The 12,436-nt window shown below is 41.2% G+C and overlaps 1 non-coding gene across 1 annotated transcript; it reads left to right on the plus strand.

Annotated features, from left to right (window-relative positions):
- Positions 1-4,870: 4,870 nt before the first annotated feature.
- Positions 4,871-4,942, plus strand: TRNAD-GUC (transfer RNA aspartic acid (anticodon GUC)). Its single transcript has one exon. It is a non-coding gene; the product is annotated as a tRNA-Asp (tRNA).
- Positions 4,943-12,436: the final 7,494 nt, after the last annotated feature.

A 12,436-nucleotide genomic window follows, 5' to 3' on the forward strand; every position in this document is an offset into this window, starting at 1 on the left:
TTGGTCACTATTGGGTCACTTTTTAAACATTTCGGTCACTATTTGGTCACTTTTTTAAATATTTTGGTCACTATTTTCACTAGTTTTGAGGCCATGCTGAGCCCTGGAAATTTCAAGATTTAATTAAATCAGTCTCTCTGTATCTATGTTGCTTTGGATTCATGTGGGTAATTTTAGAAACGAATGAAGAAATCAATCAACATGTAATAATGTAAATTTTTTTTGTGCATATTAATTTGCTGGGGGAAAAATAACAATTCTTTGATGTAGAAAAAGAAATAATTTCATCAAAAAAAAAAAATCAACAAAATTCTTCTTTATTGTTTTCTTAAAGATTAGATTCTTTAGATTATTATATATGTGTTTAATACAGTCGACGCTCGATATAACAACCCTTTTTGCCCCATCGAAGACAGACTTTGTATTAGTAAGGTCGTTATATCGAAAGTAAAACGTAGTCGTTTTGTGAAAAAATTGGGACTTATCCTACCGGTCGTTGCAATGGAATAGTCGCTATAACATGAGGTTGTTATAACGAGCTTCGACTGTATTATTCTTTAGAAGGGAGTCCCTTTCCTTTGTCTTATTGGCACAAGAAGGTGTGTAGAATGCAAAAGGTTAGGGACACCTGCAGCAGGTTTTGGGGACCATGCCTATCATAGCTCCCTTTTTACTTGATTTTTCACCCGTGTCTCCCTTAAAATATCCCAGATTGAGAACCACCGATTTAAAAATCACTAATCCTAATATTCTTCAATAGCTATTAATGGTGGGAAAAAATCAAAATAATTTATTTTGGTGGGGCACGGTAGCCCAGGTCGATAAGATACTCGCCTAAAGTACCAAAGGATGTTTAGAGGTGTCACGAGTTCGATACCCGGTTCGTCCTTGTCAGAAAACTTTCCTGACACGGGTACAACAGAAAAAGTGACATGACCGCAGAGATTCCCTATCGAGAGGTTAGCGCACCAACATCTCGATGAGTATAAAATACAACCCTGCCGTTTGGAATCGGCAATGAATTGTAGGTCCCGGTCTAATTAGCCCTCGTGTGCAGAAAATGACCGTGGTGCGACAAAAATGATCATTTATTTTGACAATCAACTTTTTGAGTTAGGTTACTATTAAAACCGTACACATTCCTCTGCTGAATTTCTAAAGAATCGGAGCACGTTAGAAAGGATTGTGTGGATACATGCGTGGCCCTATCGTATTCATGTTTTTCGTGTTCATGGTGCTGTCATCTGCTTTCCATATTTTGCATTGAAAATGGCAGATGCTCGAATTTTCGTGTAATGTATGTATTGTGTTGAGGGTTCGCCTGTTCTCAGCGGAGAGACTTTTTTCAAATGGAAATAGAAAACCGGCTTTCATTCGCACCTTATTGGACCGACCAGTGTGATGCCAGCGGGGTTCAAACCTGGATCCTCGCAATGCGAGTCCAGCACGATGCCCACATGACAGCTCAGTGGCTGAATTCAAAACAGAGATAAAAAAAATATTTACTAATTAGGTCACTATGCAGTCCCTGACCATGGTGACAGACTCGCACGGCACAGACCCGGGTCATAACCCCCGGGGGCTATATAACGGGCGATTTCATTACTCGTCGAGTCGGTATCAGCTGAAGTCATCGCCTGACAGAACCGATTTATAGTCATTAGCTCAAGGCCGCAATTAAGGAGGGGGGGGGAAGCAGGGGGCAGCAAATTTCGCCCTTTAATCTCACCTTCGACATTACAAGGGGCAACCCAAATGTGTGCTTGCTCAGGCTGACCAAGCATTTAGTTGCGACCCTGGCTGGAAGTAAAAAAGCGTATATACTTATTCTCGGAAATCATAGTACCAGAACTTATCATGTAGGCTTCTTATAGACACGAGGTGCCTCCGGGACATTCTAGGTATGGGCAATTGAAAAAAAACTAGGTATTCAAATGAAACTCCACCATTAATTTCCTCGAATCTGTTTCTCCCCATTTTTTCTGGCAGCCTGAGAGAAGAGCAGTTTCTTTGTCCAGTGCATCCCAAATGTGATCACCCTACTCGTCAAACAACTTAATAGGCAATGGGAGACAGCAATCCCGCGTCCACCCGCCTCGCTGATCTGGGCGCTCAAACCTTTTCAATAGATAACCAAAGATTTGCAACTGTGGCGCCACTACCCGATACAAAAAATGTGGATTTTCGACGGGTGGTGGCTGTTACAGAATAAACTTATAGATCAGCGATTCTCACCCGGTGCTCCGCGGAGCCCTTGTGCACTCTGCAGGGGCTCCGCGGCCGCTCGAGGAAAATTAAAAAGACAGTAAAATTAAAAAAAAATAATTATAAATATTTTTAAATAGTAAAAATAAATCAGTAACTTTGATGAATAATTAAAAAACCGCGCGCGAGTCAAAAAAGGTTGAGAACCGCTTCTATAGATGGTCGCTTCCCCCCCCCCCAAATCGCAACCGCTACGAACTGACAGTTCTGGTCCTTACCAACCCCTATTATAAAATATATATTAATTTACAAGTAATGGTTTTTACTTGCATTTCCAATCAAATTTATTCATTTTCATGTATGCACAAAAATTACAAAAGAAAAAACTAAAAATTTGCACATTAAAAATTAAACTAACTTAACTTAAATTCAATTAAATTAAAAAGAAGAGACATACCCTATACACAAACTATATCATCTAGAGGTAGACAATTGAAAAAATTATATTATAATTAAGGAAATTATATAATACAAAAAAAACAAGACAGACAAATTGATGTATTGTGTAATATAATAATTATTTATTTAAAATTATTAATTTATACTAATAGAACAGAAAATACGGAATGAAAAAATACGCAACGCAAAAAAGTTAAAATTCTCAAAGTATGGTAAAAAATGAAAACATCAAAGAAAAAAAAAACAATTTTAAGGATAACACACACATACAAAAATAAGAGCAAATTTTTCTAAATTAAAAACTGTGTGCAATTATAAAGTGGCAATTAAAGTTACGGTGGATAATTTCTTGCTCCTCCTAAAATACCAACATCTACGATGTAAAACATACACAGTAAGGATTCAATTATAACTGATATGAAATGATTTTGATATATTAACATAATTAATCCTATTAAAATCAAAATTTTATATGAACAATTGTTCATTCAAACGTTTTTAATTTCCATTCAAACAAAAAATTTTAAACTTGACTTTAAATGTTCTCCAAATTTTTATTCGAAGACAATATTTTTATTTGAAGGCACATAAAATATGTTGATATATCTGCATATTGTGTGTCTGATATATATCTTTGTCAGGTTCACGATATAGATGCCATGTTCACGATATAGATCTTAAGATAGATCTATATCAGGTCTATATCGTGAATCTGATATAGATCTTTGTCAGAGTTCACGATATAGATTTCAAACTATATTAAAATAATTTATTGTCCCAAGTTTTTGTCCTTCAAAGTAAAGATTATTCACATGGAATCAAATACATATTCGACCGAAAAATTAAAGACTTGATCAATTAATAATAATTTGCACCATATAGGACAAGATCGTTCTATATCATAGTTATGACATCTGATATTCCTCTGACATTTCGATGTATAAAGATATGGTCCAGATATTGTACTATATCGTTGTGTTACTGGGGTCGGTCAATCTTTTGGTCATTCACATGCTCTGAGACTCTTTTGGTCATTCACATGCTCTGAGACTCTTTTGGTCATTCACATGCTCTGAGACTCTTTTGGTCATTCACATGCTCTGAGACTCTTTTGCACACTCATGTGTTTGCAAATTTCATTTTTTTTTTGTCGCTCACTGACCTAGTCTTAAGGCCGGATCTTGAATCCAGCGTACTACGCGGCCGCAGAAGAAACTGAAAGGGGCCGATTTTTTAGGATGACAACTGAGGGCAAAGGGCGATTTTTTATCACCGAAATACCATTCGCTTACACTCGAAAAATGTCCAGAGCCGGCCCTGCTTAGTCCCTTCCTTTTTGGGAGAAGAGGTGAATTTATTTAAGGTTATACAAATTTTGCAGCCCTTTCCCCCCATTCTACTAATTTTTCTTGGAAACTCATTCCCCAAATTTGCCATCCCTCTAAACTTTCCGCCTTGGCTTACATAACCCACTAAGCCCCCCGATGTAAATCATGCCCCTCCCACACAAGGGTGGGGCTGATAGCTCTCCAGCCTGGGGGCCCGGGATGATTCTCACCATTTTTGTGTTTTTTCATGCAATAAATTCAATACTTTGGGGCACTTGAAGCGAGGGGGGGGGGGGACTTGGGGGTCTGGTCCCCCCCCCCGAAATGTGAGAAAATGACCGAAAAAAGGGAAAAAGATGGCCAAATCCATTGTTCTGTCACTTTGGTTCCCCCCCCCGAAATGAAAGTGGTCCTCCCGAACGAAATTTCTGGCTACGCCCCTGACTTGAAGCATTGAACAGGGGGGGGGGGGGCACCAAAGATCCCAGCCCAGGGGCCCTGCTGCAGGATGTGACGGCCATGCTGTAAATACGCCTTTGTAAGGGGAGCCTAACCAGCTTTGGGGCAGTCCCACAAGGCCTCAGGTTGAGAAATACCGGCTTATAAAGAATAAATTTTTTTATATTTTACCAATCGACTTGTTAGATGTTTTGCGCAAGAGATGGCAGCACTTAACCAGTGGTATGAAATTATCTTCGGCCTACATCTGTGCACACAAAACCTTTAAATTATTTATGCCTTCCCCCACTTTTAAAGCAAAGCGATGACATTTGAGGTAATTGATTCGTCACCCCAAACCATACACTTTAGCATACTTAAAAAAAAAAATTTCGATTCATGATTGTTTGGTTGAACACAATTATGCAACCGAATAACCGTCCTCGGTAGTATAGTGGTGAGTATCCCCGCCTGTCACGCGGGAGACCGGGGTTCGATTCCCCGCCGGGGAGCAACAAATTTTTTTTTTAAATTCAAATCGAAAAAGGAATTTACATAATTTGTAAAGCAAAGGTACTCAATCTTTTGAACAGGGGTGATATCCACTTCATTGGTTTGAAAACGTGTCGCGGGCTACTCAAGTGGTCTGGGAATGGCTCAATGTGATCCGAAAAATTAAATTGCCGCGGGTCAATTAAAAGATCTGGAAATTTGGCGGGGATCACTTATATACTCTGTAAAGATGGTGTTGGTCACATCTTTGATCTATAAATGTGCCACGGGTCACTCAAATGATCTGTAAACGTGCCGTGGGTCATTCGAGTGGCCTGGAAATGTGCCGCTGGTAACTTAAGGAATGAAGTTACATAAATTGTACTAACCAAATAACTAAAAATTAACTATATAAGCACGTGCTGTTTAGTTCATTTTTGCATATTTAAGCAAGTTTGAGGGCGCGGGCCACGTCAGATGACTCCGAGGTGACTCGCGGGAAATGGGTTGAACATGAATGGCTCCCACATCTTGGAGCAGGGGCTAGGATCGTTTTCGGACCCCCAACCATGGGCGGAGATACGGGGGGGGGGGGGGGGGGCTCGTCAAGGTGGAGTCCACTGATGGAATGTATATATGAATTGACATCATTTTGCCCCCCCCCCCCCCGACTTTCAAGTCTATCTCAACCTATGCCCCCAACGAAAACTTTTCACGGGCCTTCTATTGCGAATTTTTAGCGCGAAAAAACAAAAAAGTGATGGTAACTGTCCAGGGACCCACCTTTATCGGGCACCATGTGTCTCAAAATTAAAGAAATCAAATTCCTCCCGGAAAAAAAAACGGTCTATATCAATTAGCAATTATAATTTTAAGCATTATCTTCATTTTAGTCCTATAGATGGCGCTGATAAAATGTTATTTCAATATCTTTTTCTTTCAAACCGAGCACAATTCAGGTCTATCACCATCTATGGGCGATTTACTACTCAGTGAGTTGCGCCGGAAGTGTAACTGTGTGTACCTAACAGTCTGAGTACGTATGTAGTGTTGTTTGATTTTTCAGTGCTGCTATCTATATTTCAGAAGTGAGTGATGTATTATGATTGAATTACATTTGTACGTCTGTTGCTCTCTGCGGCGAGACTTTTTAAAGGAGAGATCGGCGCCTTGAAGTTGGGAACCACAGAAAACCAACTTCAACCGACCACCACTGTGGGGTTCGAACCCGGAACCTCACGACGCGAGTCCGTCACTATGACCACTGGACCACCACGGCGGCAATTTCAATATCTGCGATTTTCGACGTTTTGAAAATTATTAAATTACATGAAAAACGAACAGTAAATACTAAAATTCATTTTTGAATTTCGTAACAGACGGAGGTCATTCTTCGAGTCAAGAACGTCTCGACGAGGTTCGGTTAGTTAAAAAAAAAATGGCAGATGGTTGCCGAGATTTAACGTGTACGCCAGCCACCATTGTTTTCCCATCCACGGATAACCTGCTTAGGGATTACTGAACTTTCTAAAAAGAAAATAATAAAAACATATAATATCTATATATATATATATATATAAAAACGCGGTTTTTTGTGTAAAAACGAGTTTTCTGGTTACACACAATCCATGATCATTTCACATGAAAACATCTGCATTTTTCGTGGAAACCCCGATTGGGCAGGGGCCCCATCATTTCGTGTTTTCCAGAGAGAGGATACGCAATAAAATTGTGTATATAAGTGGATTCGAGGATCGCAATCATTTCCATCGATCTTCGAAACTCGCATCATTGCCGAAGCGAACCAAAACCACCCACGACAAAAAATATAAAAAAAAACCACATTCAACCGCCAATTTTAGTTCAAAACCCAAACAGCAATGAACGTCTTTTTCGTCTAGGGTGTGGTCATCAAGTCTAGATAAGTGACCCTAAATATAATAAAAACGGATATCCTTAGCTTTTCGTATAGTCTACTACAGCGTTTCGCAACCTATGGTCCGAGAACCATGGTAATGATGGCTCACGATTAAAAGTTGAATGTGGATCAAGTTGTCCGGCGAACAAAGAACGGTAAAATAATTCTGGAAAATACGGGACAGTTTCTTCGAAAGTGGGACGTATGGTTACGGACATTTTGTTTGGTAAACAGCGGTCTGTGGCTTTGTACTAAAAAAAAATCAGGTTTTGCCCTAGCCAACACCACCGTCATTTTCCCGAAAGGGCGGCATATGAGTAGGGTTACCAACCTTCCTCCTTTAAGGGGACATGTCCTTATTCTTGATGTCATTTCAAGCGACCTCATACGTTTCGAAAAAATCGCCCTTTTGCCCTCCATTTCAGGGGTTTCCGGAATTATTTTTCCTTTTTACTGGGGAAAATTTTTTTGTCTTCAATTTGAAACATATTTCTTCATTGATATGAGTGTTTAAGTTGTTTTTCCCACACGCGCGCATTCACCAAAAGCCATCGACATTCCCAGAATTTTTTGTTTATGCCGTTTCTAGCAGGTCTGTTTTAGAGTTGGGAAAAATTATTATAGATTGGACTAGTGGCGTCATCTATTGGGAAAATTGAGATAAAATGACGTCACTATAAGGGTGTGTGCGCATGCGTCCTACTTTCTCAATTCGCGAATCTGGTTTTCACCCAGGCGGCAAATTAAGCTTGAGCCACCCCTGATCATTACACTCCACTCATAATTTGAAATATAGATGGCAACACTGAAAAATCAGACGCGACACTAGATACGACCTACGACTGTTAGGGACACGCTCACACTTCCGGTACAACTCGATCGGTAGTAAGTTGCCCACGGCTATAGCCGGAGTTGTGCTCGATTATGAAAGAAAGACGGATCTCTGCGGCCCACGGCATATTCCCAGATCACTTAAGTAGCACGTCGCATTAAGCGACCTGCAACACTTGCACCCTGCTTAAGCCGCCCCTGGTAATGGTTAAATATTTGTACCGTTGTAGGCCTGTTGCTCTCTATGGCTAAGACTAACTGAGCGATCAGCTCGAATTCCCACCTCGAAGTTGGGAACCAACTCAAGCCGACCACCGCTGTGGGGTTTGAATCGGGGGCCTCGCAGTGGGAGTCCGTCACTATGGCCACCACAGCGACTGGGTCACTTGAAGTGCTCTGGAACGAAACCGGGCCCTCAAGTATATTAGGAGCTTCGACATAATGAGATTTGTTTGGTACCACGATTTTCGAGAGACAATGAGGAATTGGTAGGTGGGAACTTCAAGCTAAATAGGGGGCCTCAGGCTATCATTTTGCTCTGGAACTATGCCGTGGGTCCCCTTAAGTGATCTGTAAATGTGACACGGGTCACTGAAGCGATCTGTAAATGTGACACGGGTCACTGAAGCGATCTAAATATGCCACGGGTCAATTGAGTGATCTTGAACTGCACCTCAGGGTTACTTGACCCTTTAAGCGACAATGTCGAGATATCTCGCCTCCATAAAAGCCTCTTATTTCAGTAGTGACGAGCCTAGATATTTTGTAAAGTTGATTTCTCAACGGAAAACTTGCCCCGCCCCCCATAGTTTGCACGAGCTGAAAATCGGAAGAAAGTCTACTCCATTAACCTGGTAGAACTCGTTAGGTTTGCTGGATATGGCTGTGCCGGCCCTTCCCACTACTAGCTAGACAAGAACGGAAACTTCTACCTTTCATGGTTTCGAGCGGGAAGAAAAATATTACCGCGCGAGAGAAAATCTCACGCAGGGAGTTCTCCCAGCTTAAAAAAGATATGGCATTTTTAAGGGAGGTTTAGTGATTTCTGATTGCCACTCGAAGGGTTAAATGATCTGTAAATGTGTCACAAGGTCACTTGAGTGATATGTGAATGTGTGCCACTTAGTTCATATTTACTAAATTAAGTTTGAGGTTACGGGCCACATCAGATGACTCCGAGGGTCACTTTCGGCCCGCGAGCCATGGGTTGAGCATGTGTGGCATACATGACCCCCACATGGGGGGGGGGTTAAGCCCGGGACGATTATCATAATTTTTTTGCTTTTTCATGCTATAAATTAACTACAGAGGGGGCCCGTTAAAAGTCTGACCGAGGGGCCCGCAAAAGATCCCAGCCTAGGGGTCCCGCTACAGGATGTGGGGGAAATGGTGGTATAAGTCCTATATCCGCAGACAGACTTGATAACTTAATTTCAACTGAATGAGAAACTATTCAATTTTTGTAATTGATATTAGTAGTAAGGAGGGCCGCAACTAGATACTTTGTCAGCCGGGGCAAGCACGCATTCTAGAGCCCCTCTTGCAATGTAAAAAGGAACAATTGAAGGGCGAATTAGGCACCCTCTCTAGTCCAGCGCTCGGGACACCAGAACCACCTGCGCTTCATCCCCCAATTGCGATCCTGCTCTTATATAGGTTTATACAAATTAAAATCACGCCTTCATAGGTAGGGCCACCATGTAACATCGATTAAAATATGGAAAATGATATACCTAAATGCGGAATATCGCTGATTGTAGACAGAAATGCAATTTACGACTAATTTGCTAAAGTATAGGAAAACGAAGAGAGGTTGCTAATTTGTAGTGAACAAAAATATACTTCTCGAGAAGAAAAAAAATTCATCACGATTTGCCCACATTTCGTTTACTGGAAACTGGGATCTTAAATACGGGACATCAATTACTACTAAAAACTTTGCCATATAAATCACGCAAAATCCCCAATTGTTGCTGAAAAATTACTAATATGGGTGGGCAAATAGAGACTTTAGATGTAGGGCACGGAAAAGACGGCGAATGTGATAAACATATGAGGAAAACTCTCACAAACAGTGGATCCCGCTTATAAAGTTATTCAAAAAAACCGTCATTAAATAACGTAAGTGGGAAAAAGCAGATGATTGAAACAAAATCTTGTTCGGAGTTTTGAGTGTGTTGGAACCACGAAAATAAGTCGGACTATGGCCGAATTTGGGCAGAAATGCGAAAGGTACAACTGCACCGGTACATTTTAGGGGCCGCAAAACGGAAAACTTACTTTTATGTATTAAGCTACATTTTGACTTAATAAAATTTACGATTTCAACCCCCTCTCCCCAAGAAAAGAAAGAAGCTCCTTTTAAAATGTATTGAAAACAAATTAAAATGGGGGAATGCATGCTTGCCCCGGCCGAAAGAGTATTTAGTTCCTGCTCTGAGTAGCGATCGTCTAGCCCTGACAGCACTTCCATTGTGGTTCCCGGTGCAAGCCCCAGACCAAACTTTTCACGAGGCCCTCTAGTGAATTTATAGGGTAAAAACAAAAAATCGTCTCGGGCCCACCCTTTGGGGGGGGGGGCTGTGCTCTTTGGTGGGTCCCAGGACAGATTTTTCACGAGGCAATGATTGTAGAGCAGTGGTTCTCAACCTCTAAGTGCCCGGGGGCTAGTTACAATTTTTCTCGCTAGGCGCTATTGCCCAAAGAATTATAACAGTATAGTTTTATTAGTATAGCAAAGTTATACTAGTCGTTCTCGTGTAAACCTGGACTAAGGTAGTGCGCACTGGGGATCGGGAAAAATCATTTTGTTGGCCCCGGAAAATACTTAAGTCCGTCCCTGTAAGCGGGAAAACGTTCTAAGTGGGAACGTTATACGACGGATCGATTGTACTTATCCTCATAATTACTATAGTAAGTTGTGAAAATCATCTTCACATATTCACTTTTTAATAAACATTAAAAATTCAAATAAGCTCCGTTGAAAAAAAAATTCGAAACGTCCGGAAACAGGATCGTCCAGTAAAATACGGTCACATTGCTCATGATGTAAGTTAGCCTTTCCAATCGTTTTACTTGTCCGTGTTCAGAAAGATTGACAAACGCTGGTCTACTACTCAAATAGTGTATTTGGGGGGGGGGGGGGTGCCTCACTGGGCTATAGCCCAGAGTGGAAAGTTCGTAGTAGAAAATTTGAGAAAGAAAAGTGGCAAAATATATTTGTATATAGCCCAACAAATCCTCCTCTGCCCAGAGAGCGAAGGGCTAGGTCAGTGAATGACAAAATCTGGAAGCATTTTGGGTGAGCAAAAGAGCGGCCCAGAAAGTGAGGGACCAGGTCAATTGTCGACAAAGAGCATGAGACTGACCAAAAGGTGACACAGCATGGGAGCGACATGGAAAACATGGGTCTAGGTCAGCGAGTGACCTGGAGCGTGTGCAAACATGTGAGCAGTGCTGCCAACTTATTCTCCAACCAGATCCGGTCTTTTCTGCCCTTTTAGTTTGAGAAAAATACCTTTTTTTCCTAGTCTTTTTCAAAAAAATTTCCGTGTACTAGTAGTCTATTATTAAATTACGTGAAGATAAGGAACGCATGGTAATCTAAATTATGACTAAAATTAATTGGATTGGTTAAGGGCAGGGCCGCAACTAGATATTTTGCCACCCGGCATTTTGGCGCCCCTTGTAATGTAGAAGCAGCAGTTAAAGAGTGAATTCGGTGCTCACTTCTGGTTCAGCGACCGGGGCAAAGACCCGCCTGCTCCCCCTAGTTGCGGCCCCAGTTAAGGGCGGTATTCACCGCGACATGGTTTAAACTAGTTACAATTTTTGGATGGGTGATCGCCATGGATTGGTCCAATCCGTGTCGATCTATCCAGAAATTGTGACTAGTTTAAACCATGCCGGTGAATACCTTACCTTAAGGTATTACCTTAATTGAGGATTTTTACCAATCCCTTGTCGATCGCTAATCCTTTAACCTGCGATTGCAGTTTAAACTGTCGGGGAATACGGCCATTAGACAGACGTATTTACAGGAGTGGGGGTAAAGTAAATTATAGCACCCACCATTCATTCCGAATGAGTGACAGTGCCGCCTTAACGCAAGGGTCCATCCGGAGATGACCCAGTGGCCCCAACGATGAGATCTAGTTACAATTTTTGAGAGCGAGTAGTGACTCGATAATCTGGCGTTTATAGGCGGGTTTTCTTTAGGCATAGAAGAGGAAAACATGTCACTAAATGCGTGCGCGCAGAAGTATACTCGTATATACTATTTAAATGGACTTTTTCAGTCAACTTCCAATGTTCTGGCACACCCTGGTTCGATATGCCGGATTTACTGTACGTAAATTGATGGGTATTTCTATCCATGTAAGGGCCCCCAGAAATATCAATTAGCCCGAAAGCCAATGATGCTATTAAGACGGCCCTGAATGGGTAGTCAAGAAAATTAGACTAGAATAGAAGCAAGCCAGCAAAATTGATATAGCCCATAAGGTATCAAAATTGTAAATCCGCCTATGCAACTACCAAAATCTTTAAAAAAAAAATCGAATTTCTCACAGGAATTTTTCAATATTCTTCATAGAGGTCGCTGGTGGATTTAACCTTTAGGAACATGGATAGAAAAAAAAATTTACCGTGGGAAGCAATCCATGGTGAACAATTGCTGTTCTGGAATCCCTTTTTATCCCAAAAGGTAGGGTCCTATAAGAATTCCCCCCGGTTTTTCTACAATGAAACCACCCCTTTTGAGACA

This window comes from Pholcus phalangioides, unplaced genomic scaffold, assembly GCF_987345545.1.
Source record: "Pholcus phalangioides strain wild (caught in Gottingen) unplaced genomic scaffold, Ppha-v1.0 ptg000017l_1, whole genome shotgun sequence".
NCBI lineage: Eukaryota > Metazoa > Arthropoda > Arachnida > Araneae > Pholcidae > Pholcus > Pholcus phalangioides.